The 15,384-nt window shown below is 31.6% G+C and overlaps 1 protein-coding gene across 1 annotated transcript in view; it reads left to right on the top strand.

The window, feature by feature from the left end:
* The first annotated feature begins 4,030 nt into the window (after nt 1-4,030).
* Nucleotides 4,031-15,384, top strand: part of LOC110996479 (acetylcholinesterase) — a 35,395-nt gene continuing 24,041 nt past the window's right edge. Inside the window, exon 1 of the mRNA XM_022264155.2 lies at nt 4,031-4,170. The gene's annotated coding sequence lies outside the window, so the exon portion shown is untranslated. The remainder of the gene's footprint in view (nt 4,171-15,384) is intronic.

Below are 15,384 nucleotides of genomic sequence, written 5' to 3'. Positions count from 1 at the left end.
TCTGGTGACGTAATTAGTTTTCATAATCTTTGTCAAATTGAGTGTTTGCGCTTAACGAATACATAATGGATGAACTTTCACTATTTTAACCAACTGGTATAATAGTACATTGTTATATTATATGATATATTTTTTTTACTGGTGTATTTCAGATAATTATTACTGTTAACCAAATAAGCCCGTTTTATAGTTTTAACATGAAGTTATTAACTTTTTATATAGGTATTTAAAGATTTTTATGTTAGTGATACCATCTTTACAATGAAACAGTCCATTAATCTCTTGTCCATTGTCCAAACTTAGAATAGTTTCAATTTTTGTATGTGTATGGAAAACCCTCTAAATTAATATTGCTATTGTGTATACTTAATTTAAATATTGATGTGCAAAATTATAGTAAATGTCTTGGATCTCTAAAATTAAAAAAAGACAAAAACACTTTACAAAATTTCTAAATGTGAAATAAATGTGTGTGTTGTAGTGTTACCATTAGGCATAAAAATTTTACTAAAAAATATGGCTACTGAAGTGGGCGGGAATGCTCATTTTGAATTTTGTGTATAACTATGATCTCAGTAGAAGCAGCCATATTTTTTAGTCTGTTATATAAATATTTGGCACTTTAAAAAAAGGCACATTTTTCTTATTATTATAATTGAAAAATGGTTTGAAACGTGTTGAAATGGATTTGTTGAGTACATTAATTTCATAATGAAATATATTTGTTTCATTAATAGAAGATCTTTTATTTCATCCACTACCCTTCTCCTTTAAAGTTATCCTTGATGTTTTCCTTAAAATCTATCAAAAATCACAGCTTAAACGATGACTTTTTTGAAACCCACTAAAACAAAAAAAAAACAAAAATTACTTAGTAATGCACAACACAAAACAGTACGACATTCAAAACCAACTCTAACATTGGTTTAACTTATTTTAAGCGACTATGCCTCCAAAATAATAGTAATACGTTGTAGTCGTACCTTTTCTATATAATAAAGAGTAAAATTTCTACTTTCACCATTACAATGCTCCTTTAGGAATATGCTCCTAATATGCTATAATAAAGTTAAATTCAAAGTCAAAATTCATTTATTCATATAGGTAACACAATGTACACCTATGAACGTCAAAAAAATTTATATACATTAGGTAAATGCGTCTAATTTTACATTTAGTGCAACAGTGTTACAGTCAAATCAAGGGCGCAAGACGGAAGAGGAGAATTGGCAATAAACTCTCCGCTACTCTTTTTAATTGCCAAGTTTTTTTGTTTTACACAAAGTTTGTAAGGAGCTGCAACCATTACACAATGTTCCACATGACAATAAGTAGTAAATAATACTAAAATAAATTAAAAACAAAGATTTGTCTGACATTGTCAAAGATCCTCTATTAGGAGGGTTGGTGAAATAGGAGCACGCACTTACATTCTCGTGGGAACAACATGAAAATACAGAAATAACTCACATCACACATCACCGCTTATACGAATTCAAATACGACCAGCCACACAAGTAGCACCCGTTCACGAGTATGAGGCATACTCGCCAGCCATCGCGTCGGCCCAATAACCAAAATATATAACAGAGTTGCAACCGTGCGTAGCCAGTACACGTCGCTAGTAAATATACGTAAAATATAACAGATATAATAGATATGCAATTAAAGTAAAAAAACCATAAAAATCTATATGCTCTGACTTTGCCTTAACATACTCTCATTTAATCTGCCTGGAGGCTGAGGCTTTTTAAGTTGGCCGGTATTTTCATCGCAAGATGACCGCGCTTCTGACTAGGCTTAAAGCCTAGCGGAAGCGGCATAGAATGGTGGATAATCACCTCAGTCTATTAGCAGCCTGATAAAAGAAAGGTATGTTTCATAAAGTGACCCGAGGCGACAAGAACAGACATCTTCTCTGACGTACACGCAAATTCCCGCCCGCAGCACATAATATGGATCTTCCGATTTGTACTCTACGAAAGAGAGGTTGGAAGCATCAAACAGGGAGGATATCTGAATCTCAGTGAGAAAGGCAGGCTTTGCAGTCTCTTATTGGTAGATCATATCATTGTTGTTATACTTTACTTTTAAAATTGTTGTTGATGTGAAACCGATGATGGTACTTACATACTTTATTTGCTAACTTTCTTATATTCATCCAGTAATATTATTCCTTCTTACTTGAAAACCTTTTGAGCATAATAACGACAGTTTTGTAAAAAAGTTACATTCTATAAACACGATATAGTAAAACTAAACTAAATATCATCAAAGACTCGAATCGAAAGGAAAAAGTTTGTTAATTGGCAAAGAAATCGGAATCAACAGTCAGAACAGTTATAAATAGTTAATAAACTATTACACTGTGAAAGGTTCTTAATGTTTGATATCAAGAATTGTTATAAACGTCACAATATTATCGCTCTAGTAGCCGCAATGTTACAATTATGTCGTGGTATTAAACAACCGGACAGCTTTCAAGCTAAGCAGAATTTTGAAAGAAAAAAGAAGATAACAAAGAGTTATAAGTTAAGTTATTGGGTAGGTACGGGGCTTTATTTATTTATTGAACACAAACACAAACACAAGCCTAGTGCTACCCCAATTATAGGCGCACACAACATTCTGATTTAATGAAGCTTATACACCCAAAAAATAATCAAAATAAGATAAAACAAAGCAAAAATTAAAAACATTACAAAATTAGTTGAATAAAATTTATTGAATATCCCCGATAAAATCCTAATTACTATTTAGATGAGCTGCTAACTTTTTTGAGGAGTGACTAAAATTGATGAGGAGTCTGAAAAGATATCTATTTGGGTAAATCACACAAGGCGTAAAGTACTTGGAAGGAAAGGGTCACCCCTTTCATGAAGTACCTACTTCTTCTTTTAGTCGCGTTCTTCATTACTAAAAGTCGTGTTTGTGTTGCATATCTTCCTCCATTTCCCCTGTCTTCAGCAAGCATCAGAGCTTACGTAATACTAACCGTCTGTAAGGGCCTTAACTTGTTCATTCCAGCGAGAAGGGGTCTCGTGCCTTTTACCAAAATTTTCTCTCTGTTATCGGGACCTCTGCATATCTGTCCCAGAAAGCGCATGATCCTATGGTAACTCTCAGGAAATGTTAAGAATATTTACGGAATACATGTAATGCTTTATGGCTCTTACATAACAATGATTCTAAAGTTATTTATAGTGTGATGATACACTACAAAGAAATACTCCTATGAAGTCTAGTGAAACAATGTTTCTACCAATTTAGGTGTGCGCGGTGTACTGACGAAAACCTATAAACAGACCTATATGCAGTTAATCTTACGGTATAAGGGAATAATTGACTTCCGTAAGACAATTTCTATAGCACTAAATCTAATTTATCTAATGGATTCGTGGCGCCTTACATTAAAGACAAATTCTGTTTCCACATCACTTACCAATATATTCGTGAATAAGAACCGAATCTGATAAGTTAAAGTAAAATATATTATACATTGCGCTTTTTATTATACACTTTTTAATTCTACTGTATTACAAGCAGCAATGGATGCTATACAAAAGAAAGATTCCCAGCTAATAAAGGGACCATGTGAGTTAGGTCATCGCAGTAGGCCCGGGCGCGATACCTGTGGGAGGAGTAATCATCTACGTTTAGAGATGCCATCGTTGAAAATTGCCCAATAGTAAGGGTATTAAGGAATTATCACATTTTTAAAAATGTATGCTTTTTTTGTTAATGAATTGAATATTAAAGTTAAAAGACTGTATTCCAATCCTTAAATGGTAATTCAAATTAATCAAAATAAAGGGAACGTTTTCACAGACACTCATTAAAATGAATACTACAGTTACAATCTATTTAATATCGAAGGCTATATATTTAATGTATAGTATATATTTCTTCAAAAATTGCCAATAACTAAAACAAACGTATCGTGACCTATTAACATTGCTGCGTGGGGAAATTCTAGATGACGAGTGGCAACACCAGATTTGAGCCGGCTGTGGAGTTCCACCAGTCTGCCCAGACACTTGCTGTAGTCACATCGTGTTTGTCGCTGATTTCCTGATACTCATAAAACATTACAAACGCGAGTGACTGTGAAAAACGACTCAAGTTTTGCTTCAAGGTCACCCGCTGAAGTTCTTATCCAACCCTCCGTAGGTATGTATTTTGTAATATGAAGTACTTTATAAATATTTCATTTCTTTACAATTTTCTTTATTTCAAGAAATTATTTGTTGAAGTATATTTATTATTAGTCATAAGTATATATAAGTATAAGCTTTGAAATATATTTGTTTATTGGTTATATAGAAATTAATAGTTTATAAAAACATAAACCTTAGTATAATAAAAAGGATAGTTTGTTTTCAAACGGCAATTGATATATCCTGCAATCGTGTTGGCTATGGGGCGGCGGAAACGCCGGGTTCATTCAAATAATTCAATTAAATCTCGCGCTGAGCAGAGGGCAACCAGTTTCACAGCTGCAAATCAGAGTAGGGACGGGATAATTATTGCAACGAATATTTTGTATTATACTTGCTGCATCTTATAATATTCGCGAAAAAATCCATGGTACGAACAAAACTTTTCGTTACATTATTTTTTAGAGTAATAGACTAAATTATTTTAATGACACAGACCAGTAAAATATGTTTCCTTAAAATTTAAATACACGTTAAATTACAATTAATTTTAATTCATTTTACAGTATAGAAACGTCATAGTTTTTTTACTGTAACGTCCCTGCAAACTGGTCAAATGACTGAATGCAATGGCGTATAGATTGTACTTTAGTCCATATATTTAGTATTGACCATACCTATTTTCGGACTATAAGCAACTTAGTAGCAGCGGAACCGGCTTTGACTCAATTTAACGTGTCTAATAATAGTTGGACAAAAAAGGTCAGGAAAGATCGCTCAATAGATGGATTTGAACGTGACCCGTCGCTGATATATGTGGTAGGGTTACCATAGTAAGTATACCTCAAAAATCAATATTAAATTAACTCAATAAGGTAACAAAATGTGATTAACCCACATGACGTAATAGAAAAGATCCTGGATTGGACTTCCGGCGAAACAAAAATTTGTCCGGTTGGTAAAGAACTAACCTAATAAACTAATTTTATACATAACAGGCGCAAATGACTTATATAGTAATAATAATCTTACATATAATACGCGTACATTTTCTTGCCACTTTAGTACGGCGATTATGTGGTAAAAAATACAATTATTTTAATTATTTACTTAGGATTAAATGGAGTTGTTTAGTACATGTTTCTGTGTCAAAAACTTAAAAAATTCAACTACTTAGTAGTAGAGCCAGACCAACTCTAATCACAGTGCATCAGAGCGTTATTTTTTCTATTCATATGCATCATCTAACTCTCGAGCGGAAAAAATTAATATTGCTATTGTAAAAGTTTCAACAAACGATTTAGACTTCATTATTGTAAAAGTGAAGTTAGCAATAATTTAAGTTTTTAATTGCCTCCACCTTTTCGTGGCCTACATGTTTTTAAATTTCCATCTAAATGGGATCGATGATTAAGGGATTTTAAATCAAAATTAACGACGTAAAGTCGAACGTGGCTTTATGGTTAAACGTGTGATTCTTAACTCTGAAGTCATGAGTTCAGACTCCGGTAATAGGCCATTGAACAAAATTAAAACAAAAATTCGATTTTCTTCGAGTGCCGCGAAGTTTGAGTCTTCTTACAGTATCTATAAAAGCTTTAGGAATTAGTATATCTTGTACCAATCTGTATGACATAGCATACCTGTAAACAGACGTCATTTTTTAAAGAATAATTATCCAAATACACATATATATTGTGTATTCTATATTTTGAATAACTATATTTTGAAGTAGACTTAAACAGGCAAAATTTTTAAAACCATGTATATAGATTATTTTCAATAACAATTTATTACAACTGCCAAATAGTATATTGCGATGGAAAATATAATAAGGCAGTAGCGAAGCTGCCGAAGCATTCGTGGGTATTTTTGTACATGAAATTAATAAAAATATCTACTACTATAAAAATATCTATTAAAAATTACTACTACTAAGTTATTTTCTGAACCAATAAATTGCAAATTAACATAAAACTCTGATCAGATCCTACATTGACAATAAGGCCAAATGTGCAAGATTTTAAATCATTTAATACATTTCCTAAGGTGTTAATTCTAAGAGATACAACATATATGTTGCCGGCCTTTTAAGAATTACATTATTACTATTACGTGGTATAACAATCTCTTCAATTATTGTAAACGCTATAGTCTTATTTAATCGCGTTTCAAAATTACCTCTATAAAGCACTATTCAAATACTCGCTATTCAGTATTTTGTGCTGACAACGTAATTAATACTACAGTAGACTCATTAACATGAATCGTTTTTATGAATAATACGCTTGTAATTGATAGTGTATTATCACGACATTATCAAATGCTGTAATGTAAACGGAATAGACATTTTGTGTCTTTATTTTTTTCTATGATTTCTTCTCTAGTAATAACATTTTTGAAGCAGTCAAAAAAATTATAATATGTATTTTATGTTTAAAGAACTTTATTTAATTAAAAAAAAAATTACATGAGAAACTTAATATTTATATGTATATAATGTATACAAGCGAGATACACGTCGCCATAAGCCGTCTTAATTTTAGTCCACTGTGTTCATTCTAACATGCATCTTTACCGCCTTTTTGAATTTGTCAAACACTCCAATATTGCGAATTTGAGATGGATTTTACAAAATAATAATCAATTATGGTATACTTAATTTGAAAACCACTATATTTTCTATTAATCTAATAATATGGTTACAAAATAATATGGACACAAAGTGTCTAGAGCGCGACAAATGTATCTAAAAAATATTCTTCAATTTTCAGTTCAGTTATTTCTATTGGTTAACTTCAATCTATCTAATAACTGACCAGATAGTCGTCGTTTGCTTTCGAAGTACAGATCCAAGCCCACGTTACAGCTCGGGTCTTTACTTTTCTTTCGTTGTTCATAGAATTTATATTAAGTTTTCTAAACCTGTCTACCCATAAAAGGCATGGCGCACTAAACAAATCAAATTGCATATACGTAACGTTCGGATACAAGATATGTTCGAGATCAAAGCCTACTAAGAGTCCTCGTTGCACCCGTTTGTCCTGACTTCTGCGTAACCGGTTCCGAACAAAATTTCCTGTTTGACCGGAATGCACGCGCCAAAAATACAGGATATAAACGATGCACAGAAAATCTTGACTTACCGCATCAACAAAACTGGGAAGGCGTCTCTAAATTGATTGATTAATATATTTAATATACATTTATAATATCGGCCATTTTATTATATTATTGTAATGTTGAGATTATAATTATAGATTATAAGCAACATATTTAAATTTTTCTCTTCACAAATCTTAAATATCTGTAATAGTAAAGTACAGAGCTATTACTCTACTTTTTAAGAAGGTAGTGAGTTAAGTACCAGCCGTCCTTTGAGGGCAAACCAATTGCAGAAAGAGAAACTACACCATTAACAATAAATTTATGGACTTAACATTAAAATACACAAATTTAAACTTTGGCTTGAAAATTATATTAAAGAAAGTTTAAAAAAATACAAAAAATGTTTCACTCTACAGTTCAAGTTTGTTCTACGACTAATTAGATGAGACAACGCTCGTTATGTAGTCGACTTTTTAAAACAATACAGTACCTCGTGTGAAACTCATTTGGGAAATAAAATTGTTATGCAAATTCTTCATTTTCCTGTTGTTGAAAAAAATTCGCGGGATAATTCGTGTCAATGGTTTGTTTTACTCTGAGTTGAGCTTTTAGCGTATATAATATTTGCAACTCTTTTTTAATAAAATATCGTGGAGCTTGGAATGATGTTATTTTATTTTACTAACACTCCGTTCCCAAGTATACAGAAATAAAGTTCAATTAATATAATTAAATAAATAAGATAGCAACTGATGGCATTATCTCTTTCGAGGCAGAGAGAGAGAGAGAGTTTTTGTTTCTTTCAGACAGGAGGAGGTCGCTCGAAAGCTAACACTATAACAAAAATTAAATTAGGTAAGATGAGAAGTGCAAAACTGTATAACACATAATTATTTAGACAATTCTAATGAAACAAAGAAACGCAATTAAAATATATGTAAAATTGAAAGGGATAAAAAAAATTGATATATGAAAAATAAATAATGTGGTTTATATTTTGTAGTTTGTGACTGATACAATGCTTTTATACGAAGTTTCTGAACAAAACCAATCATTGTCAGGCATATCAGTGAAGCCTGAAGTGAAGAACCTGACGCTTTAGTATTTTATGTACCATACAAAAACTATCTTCTATGAGTGTATACAAAACCGAACTGATATAGCAAAAAGATACTATTTCTCAATATTTTGGAATTGGTATAGCAGTATTACCAAACCAGAGATGCTTTCGCGTATTTATTTCCGTCAAAATTACCAAATACGTTTTCAAAATGAAGCAATACACTTATCGCATTTCTCTAATGAAATTGAAGTAGGCAGTATATATGGCAAGAGGTCACATGAAGATAAAAATACCCGATCTATTTCAGTTTTCAATGAATTGATTTCGTACTTTGAATCAAATTCAGTGATACATATTGATTAAATTTCATAAAATGTATATTGAAAATGCTAGAAATTTTACTAATTTTTCTGAAAAGCTTTACGTCGTCGGATTAATGAAAATGAAATCAGTTTAATATTATTTTAACTGATGAATCTGTCTCTTTTTATCACAGAGAACAGAAGCAGAACAGATACAGGATACAGAAGAAGCATCTTTAATACCCAATGCATCATCATACATATAATAAGGTTCTGTTTATATTTTGTATTTATTAATTTGTGATTTCAAGAAAAATGTTTGCTTAATTTTGCTGCTTATTTATTAATACAGCAATCCTGATGATTCAAGTCTAAATATATCGTGTCTATTTAACCAACCTTTTTTTTATCTATATAATATAAATTAATATAATTGTATTATAAAAAACCTCAGAATACATAAAAAAACGATATTATCACTGTTGTATAACACACTGACACGAAAGGTCACAGCGCGTAAGATCTCATCTTAAGATGAGACATCTTTTTCGCATCGTGTTGACACACTTATGAGATTTTTTCATATTCAAAGCAAAAGTTGGCATTGCTTAACCATACAAACCCCTGGGGTGTAGCGTTAAACATCGTAAATCATACTTAATTCCCCGTTAGAGACAGCAACTCGCTACCCTTCAAATGTGTACTGAATATTTATTTCCAACATTAAAAGTCAAATATGTAGTAAAATCAAACGTGGATCCCCTATTTCTTGTAATTAAATTCTACTAATTAGGGTATAATAATAAGGAGGCAATAACCATAATATATACTTATTTCTAGTTATTTAGGCATATTACGTAGCGGCCTGAAACTTATTAATGATCTATCTAAGTAGTGCCTACAACCACCACCACAAATGGTAAATAGTCTGATAATAAATGATTTTACCATGATTAAATAGAAACTCTAGATAAAAAAGTGTAGAAATATAATTTAAGGCTTATATTTTATGAATGATACCGTTCTATAGAACCGGACATAAATAATTCACGCTGTAATCTAGTCAGAATTAGTTAAAAAGACAAGGCTCTTATCGGAAGCGTCACAATTTGTGAAATAAAAGGACTCTTGAAATAAATTATAGCCTCCGCGATAGCAGTTTGATCATTTCCATAATAAAGTGCTTTCACGTAATTCTAAGGATGTTTTAATAGTTCTTGACTAATGAAATCTGTCGAATTTGAGAATAGAATTTGGGCTATTTTAACAATACAAACATTTAAAATCAAACAATGTGAACTAGCAAGTTTATTATAACAGAATAGAAATTTCATCTGCTTCCGGTTTTGTCAATAAAGAAATATCAAGAGAAAAACATTTAAATTGTGAACTCCATATTATATAATACCTATTTAAAAGAAACATTGTGTGAAGTACATAGTTTATTTTTACAGAATAGAAATTTCATATGCTTCCAATTTCGTCGATAAAGAAATATCAAGAGAAAAACATTTAAATTGTGAACGATGTTCTAGGTAATTATAAATGCACCTGTTAACGTAAACGTTCTCAAATGCTTGTATCGAATCGGTAGACCCTTTCACGCAATACGGAAATTAATCTACAAACTTTCATAGCTTAATCCGGAAGTCTTGCGGCAAGCTTTAGGCGAAGCAATGACTTAACGTTTTTCGAAGGTTGGGGCCACATAGCCCTTTACATCAGAAAAGCATGTAGAGGACCATCTTGCGCATGTTTTAATTGTGGGCTTTAAAGTTCTTCTCTGCCATCTGTCCCATGTATTTTTGTTTTGTGAAAAAAATAGTCAAAAGCATGACACTCTTATACTTAATTGTATGTATTTAATATAAATCGTTTATATATGCTTTCAAAATACACTTAAAGTGAAATCTCAAACCTAGATTGAAACGTTCCCCTATATTCATGACAATATCTGATTACGTTGATACAATCTAAACCTGTATCGGAATTAGGACATACTCAACTATAATATTACAATATAGCGTGACTGAGCTTTCGTAGCACTGTTTCCATTTACATAACTCAAATAAACCTTCAAGGTAAGAGCGGCAAAAAAAATTCGAGGTCAACAACAGGCGTTATTAAAAACTCATAATTTCTGTTTATTATTTAACGAGCTGTAAGAAATATTTTTCGTGTAAAACTAAATACTAAGCTTTGAAGTTTTATCGCAAATTCATACCGTTTTACAATTCAGTAGGGAATTATACATTACGCTTATCCTCGGAAGGAAAACAGATATGATTTCTCAGAATTATAATTTATTCAATAATCAATAGGATCCAACTACTTGGAAATTGCATTAATTAATTTATGTTTTTAGTTTTACGGAAAATAAAATATCAATCAAACTAGACATGTAACGCATAGTATATTTCTTCCACACAGGACATTTCCCATCCCTTATAAATTCATTATTTTATCTGATTTGATTATAAAACATAACATCTAGAAATTATTATATATAAACTTAGCCGTTGAAGCTTCTACAAATTATTCTATTGGTCTAACGGTGAGTTGCAGAGGTCTACCGCTAAGTCTGACTCCTGTTCGTCAAATGGTACGCCAATTGTTAAATGCGCACATATTATGAACTATTTATTCATTTATATATTATATTTTAACACATTGAATGCTTACACTATGGATACAAAGTAATAGCCGGAAACCAAAATTTTTAATGGCGAAGTTTGTTAAGTAAATATGTAATAAATCTATATTATGCAGGATTCTCAGATCCGAGAGAATGGGAGAGCTAGGGATGGCAATGGTTTAAAAAATAAACGGGACGTTTGCACGGATCCGCGTAGGCAGCACAGCTACTATGGCCCCGCTCCACTCGGAGCCGAGAAAGGAGCACTTAAGCTTACTATTAAAAATAAGATTCAGAGTTGATAGTAGGTATTTACGATACATAGAATATAGCCGAAGCCAGCCAGAAGCTGGGGTTGACATGAATTTGTAACGATATATTTCTGTCGATATTCTAACGAGCAACGTATTGTACCGGTACTTAGAAAATATATTGTATAAAATATATTTTCTAAGTACCGCTATTACATCTGGTTTTAAAGCCTCATCTTATAGGTTAAGCATTTGTTTATATGTTATTTTTGCATGTTTAAGGTAATAATTTAGTTTTGTGGTCTTAATTTATTTTAAATGGTCTTAAGAAGTAATGATAATTAATTGATCAGTAAGTTTATAAAGGTGTTATAATAAATTAGAATTATTATAGTTACTTTAATTAATTACTATATAAACATGGTCCCTCAGGCAGAAAACTGCTGCTGACTGAAATTAATAATAAATTAAATAGCATTACACGTTATTGCATATATAACTTTTTACATTATGAAATTAATGGAAGAACATTGGATGGTGTAACGTAGCTTACGCACAAAATAAAAAATTGCTACGAATAACAGCATTAACTTATTGGAGTGAGAGAAATAGAACGATGATTATTTTTTATTGTAACTAATACTTAATTTTTCTTTGTTATTTGAAGATATTTGGTTGGCCATGGTTTCCGATGTACATATTCTATATATTTATCTAAATTAATGACATTTGATAGTCTTTTAGTATTTTATCGCATCTATTAAAGGCCTGAAGCTTTTCGCTTTTTTATTGAATCTATTATTTATTAAGTCGCTGAGTATAGTCACTCAATTCTCAGTTAAGTCCAAGAAATTACTTATTGATATTGCGAATAGTTGTTTTATATAAGTGAAGTATCGATATCATAAAGAGGTACCGTCAGCAAAATGATTTGAGCAAAGAAAAGTATTATTTGCGCATACGTACATTCTACAACTTTTGTTTATAAGAATCATTTTCTTGAGCTGTTTTTATGAGATATATAATAATATGTATATAGTCACACTAATGGAGTAAAAGTCGGCTTCACTAATTTAGGGATGATTGAGGGAGGGGAGATATACAATCACTCAAATTGTATATAGTGTTTGCTGACTGTACTTCGTTTTGATTTCAATGCCTTCGAGGACTAGTCTATATAAGTGTCTATTCCATTCTATTATATTGCCGTCCTGCGAAATCGAATACATTTATTGGCCTCCCAGGTACAATACGCTGTCATGCGTAATCTTCACTGATTTGATCTTTCAACTTGACATTTTATTTAATGTCGCAATGTCTTAAACTTTCCGAGGGCGGTAAAAACATTTGAGTGTCTGTTTTCGCGGCTTCCTATGCTAATTCTATTGAATTTATTCTTCGTTCCACTTATAATTTCTCTGTTTATATTTGTATGTAGATTGCAGGAAAATGAAATTCGTATTTCAATTCCACAATTATAATACAGGCAGAAAAACCTCCGCCGATTCTAACGATTGAATCTTTAACTTAAATATGTTATTGTTAAGTATAATCATTCACCCTTAATTATTACATAACGTTCGATTCCGCTAGTATTAACTTGATTCTATACACAATCAACGCCACTGCTGCAATAGTGTAAAGTTTATTTGATTAACAATTAAGTAATAATACATATATAGGCAACACTCACATACACACACACATGAGGTATGTGTATGAACACATACCTCATGTGGTTTCCTTAAATATAATTACGTCGCAACATATTGTAATAATAATTGTTTATTCTCTTTTAATTTTCCCTAGTTTTTAAGACTTTCTGTCTGAATTGGTGGAGGCCTAATCTGTAACATCTACAGCAGTCTAACACAAACAAGCATATCCCTCAATAGAAGAAAGGCAATACAAATAAATAACTGTGACTTGTTTCTGTATGAAGTGTTTGTAAATAAAAAAGATTATCATCATTATTATACCAAAAAAAAACTACTAAATATCCTAAACCTTGTGATGACAAGAAACCACTGACTATATTTTAAATAGGCGTTGAGAAATCGATTCACAAACAACAACAAAAAAAACTGTTATTATAAAACTCTATTTTAAAAGTCAGTTAAAAGATAATGAATACCAGCATATGCACAGGATTGTTAATCTCCGGCAACGGGAAAAGGAACTGATATTAAAAACAATATAGTTCTGAATAGCTATAGATTGCATCGTGACCTCACCCTTTAGGTATCGGCCTTGTTTCTATTTCCATCAGTACAAGAATAAATAAGGACGTTTTCAGCTCAAAATAGGCTGATCTAAATGCAAATAGGTTATTTCAACAAGCATACATGCCTTTGTACCCGAGCGGTTGAGCTGAAAATTTAATTTTTGCCCTCAAACTGGGAGCGTTCATTAAATATGTGGTGACATTCAATCTTGCGGCATGATTAGCTTGACATGCTGCTGACATATTCTAACTTGTACCGAACTTACTAAATGCTTTAGTATGCGGTGGAAATTTGCGAGAACATTGTAAAGGTACGATTTGTATAGCACAAAGGTAACTTATCAGAAAAGAAAATATTTTGTTAAGCGCCTGCCTTTTCAGACATTTTGATACCTACATAATTTATTGTGATCCTTCAAATAAGCGTCAGTGTTTACATCGAAATACAGGAGTTCTAGAGTTCCGAGTTTTACAAACATTTAAAGATCTTCATAGATTTTAATATAATGAAATTAGAAAATGAATATATCGAATTATACGACTAAATAGTAATAACTTAAAAATAAATAATAATAGAACTTTGTACTATTTTGATTTGCGTTTACTAATAATTACGTTAATTGAATGAATTCATTGTGTTAATTATAAAAATCCATTCATTACTGTTGTATACAAGTTTAATATTATCAATTATAAATATACAAAAGAATGTATTATTTTAAAGCAGTGGTCTTGTGATTTCAACGTGCTACTCTCATTCCTGAGGTCGTACGTTGAAAACTTAGGTACTTACGTAACTTACGTAGGTGAAAACCAGCATGCCTTAGACCCACATATTCCAAGGCCCAGAAGGTTGATATTAGAAATAATCACGGAATATATAGAGAAATTTCAGGCCCAGACCGAAAACGTTGTAGTAAGTGTAATATATTGCGATTGAGATATGTTTATACTAGCTGCCCCCGCGAACATCGATTATTCTTAATGCCTGGAACATTTTGCTACGCTACTCTAGTGACAAACTTCGAAGTCCTTAAGAATCAAATAAAAAATAGTCTATAATTGTAGAGGGTGGAAATTAAGGGTTGTATGTATTTTAAACCAAAAATTTCGTCAAAAATATAAAAAAAAATTATATATATAACGCCCCAATAGTAGTCGATTCTCAGACCTACTGAATATGCATATACAATTTGATAAATACCGGTCAAGCCGTTTCGGAGGAGTATGGTAAGTACGTACTACGTAAGAACGTATATTAACTTTATTTTGATAATTTTGTTTAATAAGGACGAAATTGGTTAGCTAGGGTGTATGAATACCTGCCTTTATGCAAAAAAGGCCTAGAGGACGACGACGTCATTTCGCACGTACTCCTTTGTGACCTTCGCACCGAATTGGGCATCTGAGAAGTCGCTCATGACAGAGACACCAATTAATGGAAACTGATACCGCACCTCCCGTCCTGCCAGTAAATTGATTTCCTAACAATAAATAAAAATAAATAATGTGTGGAGAAGAACGCCGCACGTGTAATGCGCAATGAATATTTGACAGAGTGATTATAGTATATAAGGTACATAGAATCACTGAAAGATTGATGATTTATATGTAATAAAAAAAATAACTTATAATTTTAATGCT

The sequence above is a fragment of the Pieris rapae genome, chromosome 2, assembly GCF_905147795.1.
Source record: "Pieris rapae chromosome 2, ilPieRapa1.1, whole genome shotgun sequence".
Taxonomy (NCBI): domain Eukaryota; kingdom Metazoa; phylum Arthropoda; class Insecta; order Lepidoptera; family Pieridae; genus Pieris; species Pieris rapae.
The sequence above is the reverse complement of the archived record's forward strand: the minus strand, read 5'-3'. Positions and strand labels throughout refer to the sequence as shown.